This window comes from Phyllobates terribilis, unplaced genomic scaffold (assembly GCF_046119375.1).
Source record: "Phyllobates terribilis strain yellow unplaced genomic scaffold, ASM4611937v1 Scaffold_6120__1_contigs__length_46772, whole genome shotgun sequence".
Classification (NCBI taxonomy): domain Eukaryota; kingdom Metazoa; phylum Chordata; class Amphibia; order Anura; family Dendrobatidae; genus Phyllobates; species Phyllobates terribilis.
Genome location: NW_027368864.1, coordinates 27,346 through 46,773, shown reverse-complemented (window position 1 = coordinate 46,773; position 19,428 = coordinate 27,346). Strand labels below are relative to the sequence as shown.

At 45.2% G+C, this 19,428-nt stretch overlaps 15 non-coding genes across 15 annotated transcripts; all 15 read left to right on the top strand.

Moving 5' to 3' along the window:
- The first annotated feature begins 618 nt into the window (after nucleotides 1–618).
- Nucleotides 619–809, top strand: LOC141250805 (U2 spliceosomal RNA). Its single transcript, XR_012312891.1, has one exon. It is a non-coding gene; the product is annotated as a U2 spliceosomal RNA (small nuclear RNA).
- Nucleotides 810–1,927: 1,118 nt separating this feature from the next.
- LOC141250804 (U2 spliceosomal RNA) lies at nucleotides 1,928–2,118 on the top strand. The gene has a single exon (XR_012312890.1). It is a non-coding gene; the product is annotated as a U2 spliceosomal RNA (small nuclear RNA).
- A 1,118-nt stretch (nucleotides 2,119–3,236) lies between these two features.
- Nucleotides 3,237–3,427, top strand: LOC141250803 (U2 spliceosomal RNA). The gene has a single exon (XR_012312889.1). It is a non-coding gene; the product is annotated as a U2 spliceosomal RNA (small nuclear RNA).
- Nucleotides 3,428–4,545: 1,118 nt separating this feature from the next.
- On the top strand, nucleotides 4,546–4,736 carry LOC141250802 (U2 spliceosomal RNA). The gene has a single exon (XR_012312888.1). It is a non-coding gene; the product is annotated as a U2 spliceosomal RNA (small nuclear RNA).
- Nucleotides 4,737–5,852: 1,116 nt separating this feature from the next.
- LOC141250801 (U2 spliceosomal RNA) lies at nucleotides 5,853–6,043 on the top strand. Its single transcript, XR_012312886.1, has one exon. It is a non-coding gene; the product is annotated as a U2 spliceosomal RNA (small nuclear RNA).
- A 1,118-nt stretch (nucleotides 6,044–7,161) lies between these two features.
- On the top strand, nucleotides 7,162–7,352 carry LOC141250800 (U2 spliceosomal RNA). The gene has a single exon (XR_012312885.1). It is a non-coding gene; the product is annotated as a U2 spliceosomal RNA (small nuclear RNA).
- A 1,118-nt stretch (nucleotides 7,353–8,470) lies between these two features.
- LOC141250799 (U2 spliceosomal RNA) lies at nucleotides 8,471–8,661 on the top strand. Its single transcript, XR_012312884.1, has one exon. It is a non-coding gene; the product is annotated as a U2 spliceosomal RNA (small nuclear RNA).
- A 1,118-nt stretch (nucleotides 8,662–9,779) lies between these two features.
- On the top strand, nucleotides 9,780–9,970 carry LOC141250798 (U2 spliceosomal RNA). Its single transcript, XR_012312883.1, has one exon. It is a non-coding gene; the product is annotated as a U2 spliceosomal RNA (small nuclear RNA).
- A 1,118-nt stretch (nucleotides 9,971–11,088) lies between these two features.
- LOC141250797 (U2 spliceosomal RNA) lies at nucleotides 11,089–11,279 on the top strand. The gene has a single exon (XR_012312882.1). It is a non-coding gene; the product is annotated as a U2 spliceosomal RNA (small nuclear RNA).
- Nucleotides 11,280–12,397: 1,118 nt separating this feature from the next.
- Nucleotides 12,398–12,588, top strand: LOC141250795 (U2 spliceosomal RNA). Its single transcript, XR_012312881.1, has one exon. It is a non-coding gene; the product is annotated as a U2 spliceosomal RNA (small nuclear RNA).
- Nucleotides 12,589–13,706: 1,118 nt separating this feature from the next.
- Nucleotides 13,707–13,897, top strand: LOC141250793 (U2 spliceosomal RNA). Its single transcript, XR_012312879.1, has one exon. It is a non-coding gene; the product is annotated as a U2 spliceosomal RNA (small nuclear RNA).
- A 1,118-nt stretch (nucleotides 13,898–15,015) lies between these two features.
- On the top strand, nucleotides 15,016–15,206 carry LOC141250792 (U2 spliceosomal RNA). The gene has a single exon (XR_012312878.1). It is a non-coding gene; the product is annotated as a U2 spliceosomal RNA (small nuclear RNA).
- A 1,118-nt stretch (nucleotides 15,207–16,324) lies between these two features.
- Nucleotides 16,325–16,515, top strand: LOC141250791 (U2 spliceosomal RNA). Its single transcript, XR_012312877.1, has one exon. It is a non-coding gene; the product is annotated as a U2 spliceosomal RNA (small nuclear RNA).
- Nucleotides 16,516–17,633: 1,118 nt separating this feature from the next.
- LOC141250790 (U2 spliceosomal RNA) lies at nucleotides 17,634–17,824 on the top strand. Its single transcript, XR_012312876.1, has one exon. It is a non-coding gene; the product is annotated as a U2 spliceosomal RNA (small nuclear RNA).
- A 1,118-nt stretch (nucleotides 17,825–18,942) lies between these two features.
- LOC141250789 (U2 spliceosomal RNA) lies at nucleotides 18,943–19,133 on the top strand. Its single transcript, XR_012312875.1, has one exon. It is a non-coding gene; the product is annotated as a U2 spliceosomal RNA (small nuclear RNA).
- The last annotated feature ends 295 nt before the right edge of the window (nucleotides 19,134–19,428 follow it).

The window sequence follows — 19,428 nt, the reverse complement described above, 5'->3', positions numbered from 1 at the left end:
TCTGCTGGAACACTGACTTCTTTCATTTAATGCCTGCAGACTATAAAAGAGAACCCAACCCAAAAAGTTTGGTTGATTAGTCTGTGGCATTCTGTTAAACTGTTGCTTATGGCGGTCTCTGTGAGCTTCTCAGCGACATTCAGCCAGCCAGGTATCCTGCCTGCAGTAGATGGAATGTGGCAATGGAACGCTGGCTGCGCGTGTCATAATAGGCTCTGAGCCTTTATATACCTGTGCACAGCAGCAGCCACCTTCAGTCTGCTGCTGGACAGCCAGCAGCAGCAGCAGCAGCAGGAGAGGTATGTAATCAGGAGCCCTCCTGCTAAGGGTAGACAGCTGCTCGTTCCACCCCACCCCCCGCCTTAATTGGTTCTCCTCCCTTCCAACGGTGTTGAGGCGGGTGGGAACAGCAGGGGGTGAAGGTGCTGTGTTTAAAGAGGTGGAGTTATGCAGATCTAAAACGCGTGGATTGCAGCAGCAGCAAGCCGAAAAGTGCAGGCATGTAAGGGATCTAGAGGTTGACAACATGTCTTCTTAACGGGAGTCCAGGAGCTCATCTCCACAAATGGACTTTTTAGGATCCTTGGGTGGCTCCGTAGTTTGAAACCAATTCTGGTTATCGCTTCTCGGCCTTTTGGCTAAGATCAAGTGTAGTATCTGTTCTTATCAGTTTAATATCTGATACGTCCCCTATCTGGGGACCATATATTAAATGGATTTTTAGAACAGGGAGATGGAAAAAGAGCTTGCTCTGTCCACTCCACGCATTGACCTGGTATTGCAGTATCTCCAGGACCGGTGCACCCCTTCTTTAATGCAGTTTCTAAAATCAGAAAGAATTGAATTCAATGTTTTTTGTTCATTTTGCTTGTTTGTCGGATTTTGGGATGGACTCTTTGGCTCTGCTTTTCTTCTCCTCATTGGATTTTTCATGTTCAAAGTTGCAGAAGCCAGATTACAAGCTCATTTTGGTTCAACTTCAGCAACTGTGCATTGCATTGCCATGTAATGTGATGCAATGCTATCTTTCTAGCTCTCCCTTTCTACTTCCTTTTGGATAAACAGACATATTAGGCAAGCATTTTGGAGCTTTCACCTAAATAACTACAGGTGGTGAGATAAGCTGCACAATATAATTGACCTTTCAGTATATTGTTGCACACACACCATCTATTTAGCAAATGCCCTTGTTATCAACAGCAGCCTTTTAAACTCACCCGAGCTAACAGGTATGTGCGCTGGTTACACTGCTGCGCTTAAAATTTCTTTTTTGGTTTGCTACAATGCCTTTTCTGAAACGTTGTCTCCTTCTGCTGGAACACTGACTTCTTTCATTTAATGCCTGCAGACTATAAAAGAGAACCCAACCCAAAAAGTTTGGTTGATTAGTCTGTGGCATTCTGTTAAACTGTTGCTTATGGCGGTCTCTGTGAGCTTCTCAGCGACATTCAGCCAGCCAGGTATCCTGCCTGCAGTAGATGGAATGTGGCAATGGAACGCTGGCTGCGCGTGTCATAATAGGCTCTGAGCCTTTATATACCTGTGCACAGCAGCAGCCACCTTCAGTCTGCTGCTGGACAGCCAGCAGCAGCAGCAGCAGCAGGAGAGGTATGTAATCAGGAGCCCTCCTGCTAAGGGTAGACAGCTGCTCGTTCCACCCCACCCCCCGCCTTAATTGGTTCTCCTCCCTTCCAACGGTGTTGAGGCGGGTGGGAACAGCAGGGGGTGAAGGTGCTGTGTTTAAAGAGGTGGAGTTATGCAGATCTAAAACGCGTGGATTGCAGCAGCAGCAAGCCGAAAAGTGCAGGCATGTAAGGGATCTAGAGGTTGACAACATGTCTTCTTAACGGGAGTCCAGGAGCTCATCTCCACAAATGGACTTTTTAGGATCCTTGGGTGGCTCCGTAGTTTGAAACCAATTCTGGTTATCGCTTCTCGGCCTTTTGGCTAAGATCAAGTGTAGTATCTGTTCTTATCAGTTTAATATCTGATACGTCCCCTATCTGGGGACCATATATTAAATGGATTTTTAGAACAGGGAGATGGAAAAAGAGCTTGCTCTGTCCACTCCACGCATTGACCTGGTATTGCAGTATCTCCAGGACCGGTGCACCCCTTCTTTAATGCAGTTTCTAAAATCAGAAAGAATTGAATTCAATGTTTTTTGTTCATTTTGCTTGTTTGTCGGATTTTGGGATGGACTCTTTGGCTCTGCTTTTCTTCTCCTCATTGGATTTTTCATGTTCAAAGTTGCAGAAGCCAGATTACAAGCTCATTTTGGTTCAACTTCAGCAACTGTGCATTGCATTGCCATGTAATGTGATGCAATGCTATCTTTCTAGCTCTCCCTTTCTACTTCCTTTTGGATAAACAGACATATTAGGCAAGCATTTTGGAGCTTTCACCTAAATAACTACAGGTGGTGAGATAAGCTGCACAATATAATTGACCTTTCAGTATATTGTTGCACACACACCATCTATTTAGCAAATGCCCTTGTTATCAACAGCAGCCTTTTAAACTCACCCGAGCTAACAGGTATGTGCGCTGGTTACACTGCTGCGCTTAAAATTTCTTTTTTGGTTTGCTACAATGCCTTTTCTGAAACGTTGTCTCCTTCTGCTGGAACACTGACTTCTTTCATTTAATGCCTGCAGACTATAAAAGAGAACCCAACCCAAAAAGTTTGGTTGATTAGTCTGTGGCATTCTGTTAAACTGTTGCTTATGGCGGTCTCTGTGAGCTTCTCAGCGACATTCAGCCAGCCAGGTATCCTGCCTGCAGTAGATGGAATGTGGCAATGGAACGCTGGCTGCGCGTGTCATAATAGGCTCTGAGCCTTTATATACCTGTGCACAGCAGCAGCCACCTTCAGTCTGCTGCTGGACAGCCAGCAGCAGCAGCAGCAGCAGGAGAGGTATGTAATCAGGAGCCCTCCTGCTAAGGGTAGACAGCTGCTCGTTCCACCCCACCCCCCGCCTTAATTGGTTCTCCTCCCTTCCAACGGTGTTGAGGCGGGTGGGAACAGCAGGGGGTGAAGGTGCTGTGTTTAAAGAGGTGGAGTTATGCAGATCTAAAACGCGTGGATTGCAGCAGCAGCAAGCCGAAAAGTGCAGGCATGTAAGGGATCTAGAGGTTGACAACATGTCTTCTTAACGGGAGTCCAGGAGCTCATCTCCACAAATGGACTTTTTAGGATCCTTGGGTGGCTCCGTAGTTTGAAACCAATTCTGGTTATCGCTTCTCGGCCTTTTGGCTAAGATCAAGTGTAGTATCTGTTCTTATCAGTTTAATATCTGATACGTCCCCTATCTGGGGACCATATATTAAATGGATTTTTAGAACAGGGAGATGGAAAAAGAGCTTGCTCTGTCCACTCCACGCATTGACCTGGTATTGCAGTATCTCCAGGACCGGTGCACCCCTTCTTTAATGCAGTTTCTAAAATCAGAAAGAATTGAATTCAATGTTTTTTGTTCATTTTGCTTGTTTGTCGGATTTTGGGATGGACTCTTTGGCTCTGCTTTTCTTCTCCTCATTGGATTTTTCATGTTCAAAGTTGCAGAAGCCAGATTACAAGCTCATTTTGGTTCAACTTCAGCAACTGTGCATTGCATTGCCATGTAATGTGATGCAATGCTATCTTTCTAGCTCTCCCTTTCTACTTCCTTTTGGATAAACAGACATATTAGGCAAGCATTTTGGAGCTTTCACCTAAATAACTACAGGTGGTGAGATAAGCTGCACAATATAATTGACCTTTCAGTATATTGTTGCACACACACCATCTATTTAGCAAATGCCCTTGTTATCAACAGCAGCCTTTTAAACTCACCCGAGCTAACAGGTATGTGCGCTGGTTACACTGCTGCGCTTAAAATTTCTTTTTTGGTTTGCTACAATGCCTTTTCTGAAACGTTGTCTCCTTCTGCTGGAACACTGACTTCTTTCATTTAATGCCTGCAGACTATAAAAGAGAACCCAACCCAAAAAGTTTGGTTGATTAGTCTGTGGCATTCTGTTAAACTGTTGCTTATGGCGGTCTCTGTGAGCTTCTCAGCGACATTCAGCCAGCCAGGTATCCTGCCTGCAGTAGATGGAATGTGGCAATGGAACGCTGGCTGCGCGTGTCATAATAGGCTCTGAGCCTTTATATACCTGTGCACAGCAGCAGCCACCTTCAGTCTGCTGCTGGACAGCCAGCAGCAGCAGCAGCAGCAGGAGAGGTATGTAATCAGGAGCCCTCCTGCTAAGGGTAGACAGCTGCTCGTTCCACCCCACCCCCCGCCTTAATTGGTTCTCCTCCCTTCCAACGGTGTTGAGGCGGGTGGGAACAGCAGGGGGTGAAGGTGCTGTGTTTAAAGAGGTGGAGTTATGCAGATCTAAAACGCGTGGATTGCAGCAGCAGCAAGCCGAAAAGTGCAGGCATGTAAGGGATCTAGAGGTTGACAACATGTCTTCTTAACGGGAGTCCAGGAGCTCATCTCCACAAATGGACTTTTTAGGATCCTTGGGTGGCTCCGTAGTTTGAAACCAATTCTGGTTATCGCTTCTCGGCCTTTTGGCTAAGATCAAGTGTAGTATCTGTTCTTATCAGTTTAATATCTGATACGTCCCCTATCTGGGGACCATATATTAAATGGATTTTTAGAACAGGGAGATGGAAAAAGAGCTTGCTCTGTCCACTCCACGCATTGACCTGGTATTGCAGTATCTCCAGGACCGGTGCACCCCTTCTTTAATGCAGTTTCTAAAATCAGAAAGAATTGAATTCAATGTTTTTTGTTCATTTTGCTTGTTTGTCGGATTTTGGGATGGACTCTTTGGCTCTGCTTTTCTTCTCCTCATTGGATTTTTCATGTTCAAAGTTGCAGAAGCCAGATTACAAGCTCATTTTGGTTCAACTTCAGCAACTGTGCATTGCATTGCCATGTAATGTGATGCAATGCTATCTTTCTAGCTCTCCCTTTCTACTTCCTTTTGGATAAACAGACATATTAGGCAAGCATTTTGGAGCTTTCACCTAAATAACTACAGGTGGTGAGATAAGCTGCACAATATAATTGACCTTTCAGTATATTGTTGCACACACACCATCTATTTAGCAAATGCCCTTGTTATCAACAGCAGCCTTTTAAACTCACCCGAGCTAACAGGTATGTGCGCTGGTTACACTGCTGCGCTTAAAATTTCTTTTTGGTTTGCTACAATGCCTTTTCTGAAACGTTGTCTCCTTCTGCTGGAACACTGACTTCTTTCATTTAATGCCTGCAGACTATAAAAGAGAACCCAACCCAAAAAGTTTGGTTGATTAGTCTGTGGCATTCTGTTAAACTGTTGCTTATGGCGGTCTCTGTGAGCTTCTCAGCGACATTCAGCCAGCCAGGTATCCTGCCTGCAGTAGATGGAATGTGGCAATGGAACGCTGGCTGCGCGTGTCATAATAGGCTCTGAGCCTTTATATACCTGTGCACAGCAGCAGCCACCTTCAGTCTGCTGCTGGACAGCCAGCAGCAGCAGCAGCAGCAGGAGAGGTATGTAATCAGGAGCCCTCCTGCTAAGGGTAGACAGCTGCTCGTTCCACCCCACCCCCCGCCTTAATTGGTTCTCCTCCCTTCCAACGGTGTTGAGGCGGGTGGGAACAGCAGGGGGTGAAGGTGCTGTGTTTAAAGAGGTGGAGTTATGCAGATCTAAACGCGTGGATTGCAGCAGCAGCAAGCCGAAAAGTGCAGGCATGTAAGGGATCTAGAGGTTGACAACATGTCTTCTTAACGGGAGTCCAGGAGCTCATCTCCACAAATGGACTTTTTAGGATCCTTGGGTGGCTCCGTAGTTTGAAACCAATTCTGGTTATCGCTTCTCGGCCTTTTGGCTAAGATCAAGTGTAGTATCTGTTCTTATCAGTTTAATATCTGATACGTCCCCTATCTGGGGACCATATATTAAATGGATTTTTAGAACAGGGAGATGGAAAAAGAGCTTGCTCTGTCCACTCCACGCATTGACCTGGTATTGCAGTATCTCCAGGACCGGTGCACCCCTTCTTTAATGCAGTTTCTAAAATCAGAAAGAATTGAATTCAATGTTTTTTGTTCATTTTGCTTGTTTGTCGGATTTTGGGATGGACTCTTTGGCTCTGCTTTTCTTCTCCTCATTGGATTTTTCATGTTCAAAGTTGCAGAAGCCAGATTACAAGCTCATTTTGGTTCAACTTCAGCAACTGTGCATTGCATTGCCATGTAATGTGATGCAATGCTATCTTTCTAGCTCTCCCTTTCTACTTCCTTTTGGATAAACAGACATATTAGGCAAGCATTTTGGAGCTTTCACCTAAATAACTACAGGTGGTGAGATAAGCTGCACAATATAATTGACCTTTCAGTATATTGTTGCACACACACCATCTATTTAGCAAATGCCCTTGTTATCAACAGCAGCCTTTTAAACTCACCCGAGCTAACAGGTATGTGCGCTGGTTACACTGCTGCGCTTAAAATTTCTTTTTTGGTTTTGCTACAATGCCTTTTCTGAAACGTTGTCTCCTTCTGCTGGAACACTGACTTCTTTCATTTAATGCCTGCAGACTATAAAAGAGAACCCAACCCAAAAAGTTTGGTTGATTAGTCTGTGGCATTCTGTTAAACTGTTGCTTATGGCGGTCTCTGTGAGCTTCTCAGCGACATTCAGCCAGCCAGGTATCCTGCCTGCAGTAGATGGAATGTGGCAATGGAACGCTGGCTGCGCGTGTCATAATAGGCTCTGAGCCTTTATATACCTGTGCACAGCAGCAGCCACCTTCAGTCTGCTGCTGGACAGCCAGCAGCAGCAGCAGCAGCAGGAGAGGTATGTAATCAGGAGCCCTCCTGCTAAGGGTAGACAGCTGCTCGTTCCACCCCACCCCCCGCCTTAATTGGTTCTCCTCCCTTCCAACGGTGTTGAGGCGGGTGGGAACAGCAGGGGGTGAAGGTGCTGTGTTTAAAGAGGTGGAGTTATGCAGATCTAAAACGCGTGGATTGCAGCAGCAGCAAGCGAAAAGTGCAGGCATGTAAGGGATCTAGAGGTTGACAACATGTCTTCTTAACGGGAGTCCAGGAGCTCATCTCCACAAATGGACTTTTTAGGATCCTTGGGTGGCTCCGTAGTTTGAAACCAATTCTGGTTATCGCTTCTCGGCCTTTTGGCTAAGATCAAGTGTAGTATCTGTTCTTATCAGTTTAATATCTGATACGTCCCCTATCTGGGGACCATATATTAAATGGATTTTTAGAACAGGGAGATGGAAAAAGAGCTTGCTCTGTCCACTCCACGCATTGACCTGGTATTGCAGTATCTCCAGGACCGGTGCACCCCTTCTTTAATGCAGTTTCTAAAATCAGAAAGAATTGAATTCAATGTTTTTTGTTCATTTTGCTTGTTTGTCGGATTTTGGGATGGACTCTTTGGCTCTGCTTTTCTTCTCCTCATTGGATTTTTCATGTTCAAAGTTGCAGAAGCCAGATTACAAGCTCATTTTGGTTCAACTTCAGCAACTGTGCATTGCATTGCCATGTAATGTGATGCAATGCTATCTTTCTAGCTCTCCCTTTCTACTTCCTTTTGGATAAACAGACATATTAGGCAAGCATTTTGGAGCTTTCACCTAAATAACTACAGGTGGTGAGATAAGCTGCACAATATAATTGACCTTTCAGTATATTGTTGCACACACACCATCTATTTAGCAAATGCCCTTGTTATCAACAGCAGCCTTTTAAACTCACCCGAGCTAACAGGTATGTGCGCTGGTTACACTGCTGCGCTTAAAATTTCTTTTTTGGTTTGCTACAATGCCTTTTCTGAAACGTTGTCTCCTTCTGCTGGAACACTGACTTCTTTCATTTAATGCCTGCAGACTATAAAAGAGAACCCAACCCAAAAAGTTTGGTTGATTAGTCTGTGGCATTCTGTTAAACTGTTGCTTATGGCGGTCTCTGTGAGCTTCTCAGCGACATTCAGCCAGCCAGGTATCCTGCCTGCAGTAGATGGAATGTGGCAATGGAACGCTGGCTGCGCGTGTCATAATAGGCTCTGAGCCTTTATATACCTGTGCACAGCAGCAGCCACCTTCAGTCTGCTGCTGGACAGCCAGCAGCAGCAGCAGCAGCAGGAGAGGTATGTAATCAGGAGCCCTCCTGCTAAGGGTAGACAGCTGCTCGTTCCACCCCACCCCCCGCCTTAATTGGTTCTCCTCCCTTCCAACGGTGTTGAGGCGGGTGGGAACAGCAGGGGGTGAAGGTGCTGTGTTTAAAGAGGTGGAGTTATGCAGATCTAAAACGCGTGGATTGCAGCAGCAGCAAGCCGAAAAGTGCAGGCATGTAAGGGATCTAGAGGTTGACAACATGTCTTCTTAACGGGAGTCCAGGAGCTCATCTCCACAAATGGACTTTTTAGGATCCTTGGGTGGCTCCGTAGTTTGAAACCAATTCTGGTTATCGCTTCTCGGCCTTTTGGCTAAGATCAAGTGTAGTATCTGTTCTTATCAGTTTAATATCTGATACGTCCCCTATCTGGGGACCATATATTAAATGGATTTTTAGAACAGGGAGATGGAAAAAGAGCTTGCTCTGTCCACTCCACGCATTGACCTGGTATTGCAGTATCTCCAGGACCGGTGCACCCCTTCTTTAATGCAGTTTCTAAAATCAGAAAGAATTGAATTCAATGTTTTTTGTTCATTTTGCTTGTTTGTCGGATTTTGGGATGGACTCTTTGGCTCTGCTTTTCTTCTCCTCATTGGATTTTTCATGTTCAAAGTTGCAGAAGCCAGATTACAAGCTCATTTTGGTTCAACTTCAGCAACTGTGCATTGCATTGCCATGTAATGTGATGCAATGCTATCTTTCTAGCTCTCCCTTTCTACTTCCTTTTGGATAAACAGACATATTAGGCAAGCATTTTGGAGCTTTCACCTAAATAACTACAGGTGGTGAGATAAGCTGCACAATATAATTGACCTTTCAGTATATTGTTGCACACACACCATCTATTTAGCAAATGCCCTTGTTATCAACAGCAGCCTTTTAAACTCACCCGAGCTAACAGGTATGTGCGCTGGTTACACTGCTGCGCTTAAAATTTCTTTTTTGGTTTGCTACAATGCCTTTTCTGAAACGTTGTCTCCTTCTGCTGGAACACTGACTTCTTTCATTTAATGCCTGCAGACTATAAAAGAGAACCCAACCCAAAAAGTTTGGTTGATTAGTCTGTGGCATTCTGTTAAACTGTTGCTTATGGCGGTCTCTGTGAGCTTCTCAGCGACATTCAGCCAGCCAGGTATCCTGCCTGCAGTAGATGGAATGTGGCAATGGAACGCTGGCTGCGCGTGTCATAATAGGCTCTGAGCCTTTATATACCTGTGCACAGCAGCAGCCACCTTCAGTCTGCTGCTGGACAGCCAGCAGCAGCAGCAGCAGCAGGAGAGGTATGTAATCAGGAGCCCTCCTGCTAAGGGTAGACAGCTGCTCGTTCCACCCCACCCCCCGCCTTAATTGGTTCTCCTCCCTTCCAACGGTGTTGAGGCGGGTGGGAACAGCAGGGGGTGAAGGTGCTGTGTTTAAAGAGGTGGAGTTATGCAGATCTAAAACGCGTGGATTGCAGCAGCAGCAAGCCGAAAAGTGCAGGCATGTAAGGGATCTAGAGGTTGACAACATGTCTTCTTAACGGGAGTCCAGGAGCTCATCTCCACAAATGGACTTTTTAGGATCCTTGGGTGGCTCCGTAGTTTGAAACCAATTCTGGTTATCGCTTCTCGGCCTTTTGGCTAAGATCAAGTGTAGTATCTGTTCTTATCAGTTTAATATCTGATACGTCCCCTATCTGGGGACCATATATTAAATGGATTTTTAGAACAGGGAGATGGAAAAAGAGCTTGCTCTGTCCACTCCACGCATTGACCTGGTATTGCAGTATCTCCAGGACCGGTGCACCCCTTCTTTAATGCAGTTTCTAAAATCAGAAAGAATTGAATTCAATGTTTTTTGTTCATTTTGCTTGTTTGTCGGATTTTGGGATGGACTCTTTGGCTCTGCTTTTCTTCTCCTCATTGGATTTTTCATGTTCAAAGTTGCAGAAGCCAGATTACAAGCTCATTTTGGTTCAACTTCAGCAACTGTGCATTGCATTGCCATGTAATGTGATGCAATGCTATCTTTCTAGCTCTCCCTTTCTACTTCCTTTTGGATAAACAGACATATTAGGCAAGCATTTTGGAGCTTTCACCTAAATAACTACAGGTGGTGAGATAAGCTGCACAATATAATTGACCTTTCAGTATATTGTTGCACACACACCATCTATTTAGCAAATGCCCTTGTTATCAACAGCAGCCTTTTAAACTCACCCGAGCTAACAGGTATGTGCGCTGGTTACACTGCTGCGCTTAAAATTTCTTTTTTGGTTTGCTACAATGCCTTTTCTGAAACGTTGTCTCCTTCTGCTGGAACACTGACTTCTTTCATTTAATGCCTGCAGACTATAAAAGAGAACCCAACCCAAAAAGTTTGGTTGATTAGTCTGTGGCATTCTGTTAAACTGTTGCTTATGGCGGTCTCTGTGAGCTTCTCAGCGACATTCAGCCAGCCAGGTATCCTGCCTGCAGTAGATGGAATGTGGCAATGGAACGCTGGCTGCGCGTGTCATAATAGGCTCTGAGCCTTTATATACCTGTGCACAGCAGCAGCCACCTTCAGTCTGCTGCTGGACAGCCAGCAGCAGCAGCAGCAGCAGGAGAGGTATGTAATCAGGAGCCCTCCTGCTAAGGGTAGACAGCTGCTCGTTCCACCCCACCCCCCGCCTTAATTGGTTCTCCTCCCTTCCAACGGTGTTGAGGCGGGTGGGAACAGCAGGGGGTGAAGGTGCTGTGTTTAAAGAGGTGGAGTTATGCAGATCTAAAACGCGTGGATTGCAGCAGCAGCAAGCCGAAAAGTGCAGGCATGTAAGGGATCTAGAGGTTGACAACATGTCTTCTTAACGGGAGTCCAGGAGCTCATCTCCACAAATGGACTTTTTAGGATCCTTGGGTGGCTCCGTAGTTTGAAACCAATTCTGGTTATCGCTTCTCGGCCTTTTGGCTAAGATCAAGTGTAGTATCTGTTCTTATCAGTTTAATATCTGATACGTCCCCTATCTGGGGACCATATATTAAATGGATTTTTAGAACAGGGAGATGGAAAAAGAGCTTGCTCTGTCCACTCCACGCATTGACCTGGTATTGCAGTATCTCCAGGACCGGTGCACCCCTTCTTTAATGCAGTTTCTAAAATCAGAAAGAATTGAATTCAATGTTTTTTGTTCATTTTGCTTGTTTGTCGGATTTTGGGATGGACTCTTTGGCTCTGCTTTTCTTCTCCTCATTGGATTTTTCATGTTCAAAGTTGCAGAAGCCAGATTACAAGCTCATTTTGGTTCAACTTCAGCAACTGTGCATTGCATTGCCATGTAATGTGATGCAATGCTATCTTTCTAGCTCTCCCTTTCTACTTCCTTTTGGATAAACAGACATATTAGGCAAGCATTTTGGAGCTTTCACCTAAATAACTACAGGTGGTGAGATAAGCTGCACAATATAATTGACCTTTCAGTATATTGTTGCACACACACCATCTATTTAGCAAATGCCCTTGTTATCAACAGCAGCCTTTTAAACTCACCCGAGCTAACAGGTATGTGCGCTGGTTACACTGCTGCGCTTAAAATTTCTTTTTTGGTTTGCTACAATGCCTTTTCTGAAACGTTGTCTCCTTCTGCTGGAACACTGACTTCTTTCATTTAATGCCTGCAGACTATAAAAGAGAACCCAACCCAAAAAGTTTGGTTGATTAGTCTGTGGCATTCTGTTAAACTGTTGCTTATGGCGGTCTCTGTGAGCTTCTCAGCGACATTCAGCCAGCCAGGTATCCTGCCTGCAGTAGATGGAATGTGGCAATGGAACGCTGGCTGCGCGTGTCATAATAGGCTCTGAGCCTTTATATACCTGTGCACAGCAGCAGCCACCTTCAGTCTGCTGCTGGACAGCCAGCAGCAGCAGCAGCAGCAGGAGAGGTATGTAATCAGGAGCCCTCCTGCTAAGGGTAGACAGCTGCTCGTTCCACCCCACCCCCCGCCTTAATTGGTTCTCCTCCCTTCCAACGGTGTTGAGGCGGGTGGGAACAGCAGGGGGTGAAGGTGCTGTGTTTAAAGAGGTGGAGTTATGCAGATCTAAAACGCGTGGATTGCAGCAGCAGCAAGCCGAAAAGTGCAGGCATGTAAGGGATCTAGAGGTTGACAACATGTCTTCTTAACGGGAGTCCAGGAGCTCATCTCCACAAATGGACTTTTTAGGATCCTTGGGTGGCTCCGTAGTTTGAAACCAATTCTGGTTATCGCTTCTCGGCCTTTTGGCTAAGATCAAGTGTAGTATCTGTTCTTATCAGTTTAATATCTGATACGTCCCCTATCTGGGGACCATATATTAAATGGATTTTTAGAACAGGGAGATGGAAAAAGAGCTTGCTCTGTCCACTCCACGCATTGACCTGGTATTGCAGTATCTCCAGGACCGGTGCACCCCTTCTTTAATGCAGTTTCTAAAATCAGAAAGAATTGAATTCAATGTTTTTTGTTCATTTTGCTTGTTTGTCGGATTTTGGGATGGACTCTTTGGCTCTGCTTTTCTTCTCCTCATTGGATTTTTCATGTTCAAAGTTGCAGAAGCCAGATTACAAGCTCATTTTGGTTCAACTTCAGCAACTGTGCATTGCATTGCCATGTAATGTGATGCAATGCTATCTTTCTAGCTCTCCCTTTCTACTTCCTTTTGGATAAACAGACATATTAGGCAAGCATTTTGGAGCTTTCACCTAAATAACTACAGGTGGTGAGATAAGCTGCACAATATAATTGACCTTTCAGTATATTGTTGCACACACACCATCTATTTAGCAAATGCCCTTGTTATCAACAGCAGCCTTTTAAACTCACCCGAGCTAACAGGTATGTGCGCTGGTTACACTGCTGCGCTTAAAATTTCTTTTTTGGTTTGCTACAATGCCTTTTCTGAAACGTTGTCTCCTTCTGCTGGAACACTGACTTCTTTCATTTAATGCCTGCAGACTATAAAAGAGAACCCAACCCAAAAAGTTTGGTTGATTAGTCTGTGGCATTCTGTTAAACTGTTGCTTATGGCGGTCTCTGTGAGCTTCTCAGCGACATTCAGCCAGCCAGGTATCCTGCCTGCAGTAGATGGAATGTGGCAATGGAACGCTGGCTGCGCGTGTCATAATAGGCTCTGAGCCTTTATATACCTGTGCACAGCAGCAGCCACCTTCAGTCTGCTGCTGGACAGCCAGCAGCAGCAGCAGCAGCAGGAGAGGTATGTAATCAGGAGCCCTCCTGCTAAGGGTAGACAGCTGCTCGTTCCACCCCACCCCCCGCCTTAATTGGTTCTCCTCCCTTCCAACGGTGTTGAGGCGGGTGGGAACAGCAGGGGGTGAAGGTGCTGTGTTTAAAGAGGTGGAGTTATGCAGATCTAAAACGCGTGGATTGCAGCAGCAGCAAGCCGAAAAGTGCAGGCATGTAAGGGATCTAGAGGTTGACAACATGTCTTCTTAACGGGAGTCCAGGAGCTCATCTCCACAAATGGACTTTTTAGGATCCTTGGGTGGCTCCGTAGTTTGAAACCAATTCTGGTTATCGCTTCTCGGCCTTTTGGCTAAGATCAAGTGTAGTATCTGTTCTTATCAGTTTAATATCTGATACGTCCCCTATCTGGGGACCATATATTAAATGGATTTTTAGAACAGGGAGATGGAAAAAGAGCTTGCTCTGTCCACTCCACGCATTGACCTGGTATTGCAGTATCTCCAGGACCGGTGCACCCCTTCTTTAATGCAGTTTCTAAAATCAGAAAGAATTGAATTCAATGTTTTTTGTTCATTTTGCTTGTTTGTCGGATTTTGGGATGGACTCTTTGGCTCTGCTTTTCTTCTCCTCATTGGATTTTTCATGTTCAAAGTTGCAGAAGCCAGATTACAAGCTCATTTTGGTTCAACTTCAGCAACTGTGCATTGCATTGCCATGTAATGTGATGCAATGCTATCTTTCTAGCTCTCCCTTTCTACTTCCTTTTGGATAAACAGACATATTAGGCAAGCATTTTGGAGCTTTCACCTAAATAACTACAGGTGGTGAGATAAGCTGCACAATATAATTGACCTTTCAGTATATTGTTGCACACACACCATCTATTTAGCAAATGCCCTTGTTATCAACAGCAGCCTTTTAAACTCACCCGAGCTAACAGGTATGTGCGCTGGTTACACTGCTGCGCTTAAAATTTCTTTTTTGGTTTGCTACAATGCCTTTTCTGAAACGTTGTCTCCTTCTGCTGGAACACTGACTTCTTTCATTTAATGCCTGCAGACTATAAAAGAGAACCCAACCCAAAAAGTTTGGTTGATTAGTCTGTGGCATTCTGTTAAACTGTTGCTTATGGCGGTCTCTGTGAGCTTCTCAGCGACATTCAGCCAGCCAGGTATCCTGCCTGCAGTAGATGGAATGTGGCAATGGAACGCTGGCTGCGCGTGTCATAATAGGCTCTGAGCCTTTATATACCTGTGCACAGCAGCAGCCACCTTCAGTCTGCTGCTGGACAGCCAGCAGCAGCAGCAGCAGCAGGAGAGGTATGTAATCAGGAGCCCTCCTGCTAAGGGTAGACAGCTGCTCGTTCCACCCCACCCCCCGCCTTAATTGGTTCTCCTCCCTTCCAACGGTGTTGAGGCGGGTGGGAACAGCAGGGGGTGAAGGTGCTGTGTTTAAAGAGGTGGAGTTATGCAGATCTAAAACGCGTGGATTGCAGCAGCAGCAAGCCGAAAAGTGCAGGCATGTAAGGGATCTAGAGGTTGACAACATGTCTTCTTAACGGGAGTCCAGGAGCTCATCTCCACAAATGGACTTTTTAGGATCCTTGGGTGGCTCCGTAGTTTGAAACCAATTCTGGTTATCGCTTCTCGGCCTTTTGGCTAAGATCAAGTGTAGTATCTGTTCTTATCAGTTTAATATCTGATACGTCCCCTATCTGGGGACCATATATTAAATGGATTTTTAGAACAGGGAGATGGAAAAAGAGCTTGCTCTGTCCACTCCACGCATTGACCTGGTATTGCAGTATCTCCAGGACCGGTGCACCCCTTCTTTAATGCAGTTTCTAAAATCAGAAAGAATTGAATTCAATGTTTTTTGTTCATTTTGCTTGTTTGTCGGATTTTGGGATGGACTCTTTGGCTCTGCTTTTCTTCTCCTCATTGGATTTTTCATGTTCAAAGTTGCAGAAGCCAGATTACAAGCTCATTTTGGTTCAACTTCAGCAACTGTGCATTGCATTGCCATGTAATGTGATGCAATGCTATCTTTCTAGCTCTCCCTTTCTACTTCCTTTTGGATAAACAGACATATTAGGCAAGCATTTTGGAGCTTTCACCTAAATAACTACAGGTGGTGAGATAAGCTGCACAATATAATTGACCTTTCAGTATATTGTTGCACACACACCATCTATTTAGCAAATGCCCTTGTTATCAACAGCAGCCTTTTAAACTCACCCGAGCTAACAGGTATGTGCGCTGGTTACACTGCTGCGCTTAAAATTTCTTTTTTGGTTTGCTACAATGCCTTTTCTGAAACGTTGTCTCCTTCTGCTGGAACACTGACTTCTTTCATTTAATGCCTGCAGACTATAAAAGAGAACCCAACCCAAAAAGTTTGGTTGATTAGTCTGTGGCATTCTGTTAAACTGTTGCTTATGGCGGTCTCTGTGAGCTTCTCAGCGACATTCAGCCAGCCAGGTATCCTGCCTGCAGTAGATGGAATGTGGCAATGGAACGCTGGCTGCGCGTGTCATAATAGGCTCTGAGCCTTTATATACCTGTGCACAGCAGCAGCCACCTTCAGTCTGCTGCTGGACAGCCAGCAGCAGCAGCAGCAGCAGGAGAGGTATGTAATCAGGAGCCCTCCTGCTAAGGGTAGACAGCTGCTCGTTCCACCCCACCCCCCGCCTTAATTGGTTCTCCTCCCTTCCAACGGTGTTGAGGCGGGTGGGAACAGCAGGGGGTGAAGGTGCTGTGTTTAAAGAGGTGGAGTTATGCAGATCTAAAACGCGTGGATTGCAGCAGCAGCAAGCCGAAAAGTGCAGGCATGTAAGGGATCTAGAGGTTGACAACATGTCTTCTTAACGGGAGTCCAGGAGCTCATCTCCACAAATGGACTTTTTAGGATCCTTGGGTGGCTCCGTAGTTTGAAACCAATTCTGGTTATCGCTTCTCGGCCTTTTGGCTAAGATCAAGTGTAGTATCTGTTCTTATCAGTTTAATATCTGATACGTCCCCTATCTGGGGACCATATATTAAATGGATTTTTAGAACAGGGAGATGGAAAAAGAGCTTGCTCTGTCCACTCCACGCATTGACCTGGTATTGCAGTATCTCCAGGACCGGTGCACCCCTTCTTTAATGCAGTTTCTAAAATCAGAAAGAATTGAATTCAATGTTTTTTGTTCATTTTGCTTGTTTGTCGGATTTTGGGATGGACTCTTTGGCTCTGCTTTTCTTCTCCTCATTGGATTTTTCATGTTCAAAGTTGCAGAAGCCAGATTACAAGCTCATTTTGGTTCAACTTCAGCAACTGTGCATTGCATTGCCATGTAATGTGATGCAATGCTATCTTTCTAGCTCTCCCTTTCTACTTCCTTTTGGATAAACAGACATATTAGGCAAGCATTTTGGAGCTTTCACCTAAATAACTACAGGTGGTGAGATAAGCTGCACAATATAATTGACCTTTCAGTATATTGTTGCACACACACCATCTATTTAGCAAATGCCCTTGTTATCAACAGCAGCCTTTTAAACTCACCCGAGCTAACAGGTATGTGCGCTGGTTACACTGCTGCGCTTAAAATTTCTTTTTTGGTTTGCTACAATGCCTTTTCTGAAACGTTGTCTCCTTCTGCTGGAACACTGACTTCTTTCATTTAATGCCTGCAGACTATAAAAGAGAACCCAACCCAAAAAGTTTGGTTGATTAGTCTGTGGCATTCTGTTAAACTGTTGCTTATGGCGGTCTCTGTGAGCTTCTCAGCGACATTCAGCCAGCCAGGTATCCTGCCTGCAGTAGATGGAATGTGGCAATGGAACGCTGGCTGCGCGTGTCATAATAGGCTCTGAGCCTTTATATACCTGTGCACAGCAGCAGCCACCTTCAGTCTGCTGCTGGACAGCCAGCAGCAGCAGCAGCAGCAGGAGAGGTATGTAATCAGGAGCCCTCCTGCTAAGGGTAGACAGCTGCTCGTTCCACCCCACCCCCCGCCTTAATTGGTTCTCCTCCCTTCCAACGGTGTTGAGGCGGGTGGGAACAGCAGGGGGTGAAGGTGCTGTGTTTAAAGAGGTGGAGTTATGCAGATCTAAAACGCGTGGATTGCAGCAGCAGCAAGCCGAAAAGTGCAGGCATGTAAGGGATCTAGAGGTTGACAACATGTCTTCTTAACGGGAGTCCAGGAGCTCATCTCCACAAATGGACTTTTTAGGATCCTTGGGTGGCTCCGTAGTTTGAAACCAATTCTGGTTATCGCTTCTCGGCCTTTTGGCTAAGATCAAGTGTAGTATCTGTTCTTATCAGTTTAATATCTGATACGTCCCCTATCTGGGGACCATATATTAAATGGATTTTTAGAACAGGGAGATGGAAAAAGAGCTTGCTCTGTCCACTCCACGCATTGACCTGGTATTGCAGTATCTCCAGGACCGGTGCACCCCTTCTTTAATGCAGTTTCTAAAATCAGAAAGAATTGAATTCAATGTTTTTTGTTCATTTTGCTTGTTTGTCGGATTTTGGGATGGACTCTTTGGCTCTGCTTTTCTTCTCCTCATTGGATTTTTCATGTTCAAAGTTGCAGAAGCCAGATTACAAGCTCATTTTGGTTCAACTTCAGCAACTGTGCATTGCATTGCCATGTAATGTGATGCAATGCTATCTTTCTAGCTCTCCCTTTCTACTTCCTTTTGGATAAACAGACATATTAGGCAAGCATTTTGGAGCTTTCACCTAAATAACTACAGGTGGTGAGATAAGCTGCACAATATAATTGACCTTTCAGTATATTGTTGCACACACACCATCTATTTAGCAAATGCCCTTGTTATCAACAGCAGCCTTTTAAACTCACCCGAGCTAACAGGTATGTGCGCTGGTTACACTGCTGCGCTTAAAATTTCTTTTTTGGTTTGCTACAATGCCTTTTCTGAAACGTTGTCTCCTTCTGCTGGAACACTGACTTCTTTCATTTAATGCCTGCAGACTATAAAAGAGAACCCAACCCAAAAAGTTTGGTTGATTAGTCTGTGGCATTCTGTTAAACTGTTGCTTATGGCGGTCTCTGTGAGCTTCTCAGCGACATTCAGCCAGCCAGGTATCCTGCCTGCAGTAGATGGAATGTGGCAATGGAACGCTGGCTGCGCGTGTCATAATAGGCTCTGAGCCTTTATATACCTGTGCACAGCAGCAGCCACCTTCAGTCTGCTGCTGGACAGCCAGCAGCAGCAGCAGCAGCAGGAGAGGTATGTAATCAGGAGCCCTCCTGCTAAGGGTAGACAGCTGCTCGTTCCACCCCACCCCCCGCCTTAATTGGTTCTCCTCCCTTCCAACGGTGTTGAGGCGGGTGGGAACAGCAGGGGGTGAAGGTGCTGTGTTTAAAGAGGTGGAGTTATGCAGATCTAAAACGCGTGGATTGCAGCAGCAGCAAGCCGAAAAGTGCAGGCATGTAAGGGATCTAGAGGTTGACAACATGTCTTCTTAACGGGAGTCCAGGAGCTCATCTCCACAAATGGACTTTTTAGGATCCTTGGGTGGCTCCGTAGTTTGAAACCAATTCTGGTTATCGCTTCTCGGCCTTTTGGCTAAGATCAAGTGTAGTATCTGTTCTTATCAGTTTAATATCTGATACGTCCCCTATCTGGGGACCATATATTAAATGGATTTTTAGAACAGGGAGATGGAAAAAGAGCTTGCTCTGTCCACTCCACGCATTGACCTGGTATTGCAGTATCTCCAGGACCGGTGCACCCCTTCTTTAATGCAGTTTCTAAAATCAGAAAGAATTGAATTCAATGTTTTTTGTTCATTTTGCTTGTTTGTCGGATTTTGGGATGGACTCTTTGGCTCTGCTTTTCTTCTCCTCATTGGATTTTTCATGTTCAAAGTTGCAGAAGCCAGATTACAAGCTCATTTTGGTTCAACTTCAGCAACTGTGCATTGCATTGCCATGTAATGTGATGCAATGCTATCTTTCTAGCTCTCCCTTTCTACTTCCTTTTGGATAAACAGACATATTAGGCAAGCATTTTGGAGCTTTCACCTAAATAA